The sequence below is a fragment of the Austrofundulus limnaeus genome, unplaced genomic scaffold (genome assembly GCF_001266775.1).
Source record: "Austrofundulus limnaeus strain Quisiro unplaced genomic scaffold, Austrofundulus_limnaeus-1.0 Scaffold18, whole genome shotgun sequence".
Lineage (NCBI taxonomy): Eukaryota > Metazoa > Chordata > Actinopteri > Cyprinodontiformes > Rivulidae > Austrofundulus > Austrofundulus limnaeus.
The window spans coordinates 87,209-91,361 of record NW_013952420.1 but is presented as its reverse complement, the minus strand read 5'-3'; the positions used below and the strand labels follow the sequence as shown (position 1 = coordinate 91,361).

The 4,153-nt window shown below is 37.8% G+C and overlaps 1 long non-coding RNA gene across 1 annotated transcript in view; it reads right to left on the bottom strand.

Moving 5' to 3' along the window:
• Nucleotides 1-4,136, bottom strand: part of LOC106514197 (uncharacterized) — a 10,186-nt gene extending 6,050 nt beyond the window's left edge. The window contains exon 1 of the long non-coding RNA XR_001309868.1: nt 223-4,136. This is a non-coding gene — a long non-coding RNA (uncharacterized LOC106514197). The remainder of the gene's footprint in view (nt 1-222) is intronic.
• Between the last annotated feature and the right edge of the window lie 17 nt (nt 4,137-4,153).

Below are 4,153 nucleotides of genomic sequence, written 5' to 3'. Positions count from 1 at the left end.
ATTTGTAAGTTAAATATTTAGTTTATAAACTATGACATTTATAAATGTATGAATCATATGGTGAAAAACTGACTGAAATTTTGTTTTTTTCTTATAAAATGCTAAAACAAAAATATTGCTGGTAATTTTTGACTGTATAACTTTACAAACGGCACCCCATATTGGACCCCTAATAAACCAAACAAACTGGTTGTCAGGTATTGAAACCAGGCTGATTCTTACTGGTCCAGCCACAGACAGAACTTTCAGACAGGCAGCRTCCATCTGCAGCAGGTGAAGCAGACAGCAGCAGCTTTATCTAGCAGCTCGGTGCGGTCCAAAGCTTTTCTCTGACCTTGGTTCTGCAGCAGCAGGAGCTGACGATGGAGAAACCTGCTGTTTGGAGAGCACACGGGAGCTTTTCACAGGTTAAAGCACYGAGCAGAGGATTTCCTTCAGGGTGTCTGCTCACCTCCTCACACGTCCACCTCATTACTCAGGCTCCAACACGGACAYCTTTAAGTCTGTGGGCTGAAAAGGTGCTGCTGGGCCTGACCCAATCAGCTAAAACCAACACTCACTTTAACATTCAGCATCATTACTGCCCCTTAACTCAATAATCTCTGCTCTACTGAAGGYTTCACTCTGAATTTGATTAAAACTAAGGATGAAAATCTCTTTCAAAACACTCGCTGTGACTGATGAATGTTTGAGTCGTGCAGAGGAGGACTGGGTCAGGACTCAGAGGTTGAGGAGGCTGCAGACACTCTGAACACACAGGTGATTTGACTGATTAGGCAKAAGCAAAACAGAGAGCAGGCACAGAAAGAGGTCAGTTTTTTAATAATTTCTTTACAGCAGGAACGTATAAATTTATATAAAGTCCAAAAAGTTTCTTCTTATTACAAGAGAATAATATAAATATAGAAGACGAGAGGTTTTTCTGCTCCAGCAGGTAGAAAATATACATTTGAAATGAAGCAGGTGAAACATCAGAACAGCAGGTTAATAACAAACTTTTACAAGTCAACATTCAGACCTCTGCTCGTTTTAAAGTAGGCTTGTGTGGATCTAATCAACAGGAGCGTGGCACCATGGTGGGTATAAAATGGGTGTGAGGTGGGTGGAGGTGGACAACAGAATAATGTGCAGGGCCAACAATACAGTTCTGCAAACCCTCCGTACAAAAACAAGCTTAGATTAAAAAAAAACACAACTCGCTGCTCAGAAACACACAATTCTGACTCCATTCAGACTAGCCATTAACTCATCAGTCTGATTTTTTTCTCCAGTCTGAAGTCGTTCAGAGAGCCAACAGGTAAGATATTTATTATTCATAGGTTGGAACAGAGGCTGGGATTTAAAGTCCTAAACTGTTTCATGTTAAATGTAATAAAAAGTGATTCAGAATGCTGAGTCATGTTAAGGACCAGGCTTTAGTTTGAAAACCCTGCTGGAGCTGTAAGAACTATTCAAATCTGTGAAAATATAAACACGTTACAGCTGAAATGTTTCTCTGGAGCTCTGGTACAGGTGGAGAACAGCGAGTATTAATCACTTTATTTATATGATCAGAATCTAAACTAATGGATCAACTTTTATTGAATCCTGAGATTATTTTATTTAAAAAAGGTGTATAAATGTATTAAATGACTCCAAACTCTTAGTTTATTGCTTTAAATTGAAGTCCAAACGTTTTGTTTGTTTCACGTGAGATTCTGATCAAAGTTCTGGACTTGAAAGTTTTCCTGTAGACATCTGTGGCTCCAAACCTGAGTGCTGTTCACATTAAATAAATATTAAAAATAAACGTCTGATCCAGTTTTCTGTAACATCACAGGCTTCCTGCAGCAGAACAACACCAACAGTTTTATATTAACTTTCTTTATGCCGTTTTCAGACAAACACTTCCTCCTTCTCAACCAGAAAAATCACCCTTTTCATTACTTTTATAMTAGAATTTTATACATTTTAATGAATCTAAATATTTTTGCTTTCAGTAAAAATCATTTTATCTCCACCTGTTACACAGAAATAACTATGTTGTTGCTGATCTGTTGACAGCTCAGTTTGTTTCTTGAAATGTTGTTTTTGAAAACAATTTTTAAAAAGTTTAATCATGTAAAAAATAAAAAAATGGTCAGCAGTTCAAGTTAAATAAAAACCTAATGTTTTAACTTCATACTTCACAGCTTTTTTATTTTAGTTTTATATTTTTCACAGTTAAGGGAAGGACTCAGATCAGTCTGCAGAGTTGTAAAGAAAAACTGACTTTATATATTAAATAAAGTTGAATCCTGCCTGACCCTGAAACAGATAAATCTGGTTTAAAGTCAGATTCTGGTTTCACATGTAAACATCTGGTTTCACCTGTAAATAAAATGTTCTCCAATAAACTGGATTTAACAGAAAAACTGYTAAAAGTGTCTCTTTTTAATCCAGAGGTCAGCAACATTTCGGTTTAAAAGATTTAAGCTGTGCTTTAGATCAGGATTTAATCTGAGGACACCAGATCCAGTGTAGTCTGGTGTTCTGTTAGACGTGGAGTCACACAGATTTATTTGATCTCTTTATAATTTCATATCGATCAGATTTAATTGAAGTGGATTAAAATGACTTGAATCAAAACTCTGTTTTCACCACAAGCAGCTGAAACTAGAAGCAAATAAATAAAAAATAAGAATAATTTAATATCCTGTTTACATTTTTTACATGCAGTCGGCAGGTCCGACCCGTACCTTCAGCTTGGAGACCGATACAGCGACAGTGCCCCCTGGTGGCACAAACACACAGCAACAATCACTTCCTGTTCAGTTCGAGGCTCGGGGCTCCTCTGGAGCCACAAAGTGTCTCAGAGTCRAAACTGTGTGGCAGAACTGAAGAARCACACCAGACCAGSTTATAGATTTACTTTTATGTTCAGGTCGAATTTAAACCTCTTTAAAAACTAGCAGCAAGTCTTAATAAGAAATGTGAAGCTATGTGGTCTGCTGGCCGTTCAAAAACACTTAAAGGAACATTTCAGCTGTTTTAATACGGAGTTTTGTAGGATTATTTCTCCCGACCTAATTTTGAATCAAAGATACTTCCTTCTTACAGATCTGATGAGCTAATTTCTTTCCTGCAAGTTTGAGATTACTGTGGTTTTACAGCACTGGAAGGGTTAAATCTTCATCTTCACCAATCTAACTTAGCTTAGATTGAAACAATCTTTGGTTTTGGTTGTGTTTAGACCAGACCAGGGGTCTGCAACCTCTGGGACCACATGTGGCTCTTTGACCAAATCTAACATGAGATTTGATTCTGTTTATTATTATTATTATTTTAAATCCAAAACAGAAAAATTGTTGTGGATATAAAAAATAGACAAAATAAATCTCATGTTAGATTATGCTAGTAGTTCAATCACCACTTCAATAATATGAAAATAAGACAAGTTTCTGAAAAGAACACAACAGTAAAAATGAGAAAAAAAATAAAGATAAAATGTCTGCCTAGGTGAATGTTTTAATTATTACATTTTGTATAAACTARATTTTTTCTTGTTTACACGTACATTGTGTTTTCTTTCCTCCCAGAGTGTAAAGATGTTAAAACTCACTGCAAGTGTGTAGTTTTAGAAAGTCACGGCCACTGAGCAGAAAAGACCACCTTCGATAGACTTCAGTGACGAACACGGTTGTTTCACAGCGGCGGACCGACTCAAACAGCTGATTGTAAAGGTTGCAGACCCTTGGACTAGCCATTAGCTCATCAGTCCTGAGGTCGTTCAAAGCACCCGTCTGTAACAGGTAGGATATTKATTCTTCCTAACTTGTTCACTGAACCCCGCTTTAAAACGGTCCAAAAATAAAAGCAGTTTTATTCTTCCTGCTAAGCTCCATGTCCGACAGAAGACCCGGTTCCTGTGGACCCATGGTCCTCTGGACCCGGCTCAGTCTCTGAGACACTTTGAGCCACGGAGCAGCTCCGTGTCAGACACAACTGTCATCTTTACAAAACATTCTGGGCTTTAAAGAACCAAGGCTGAACTGGGTTGTAGGTAATTCTCTCACACCATTTGTCTGTACATCAGTCCGTGTGTATACACACACACACACACACAAATTGTTGGAGTAAGCGTTTTTGTGTGTGTGTGTGTGTGTGTGTGTGTGTGTGTGTGTGTGTGTGTGTG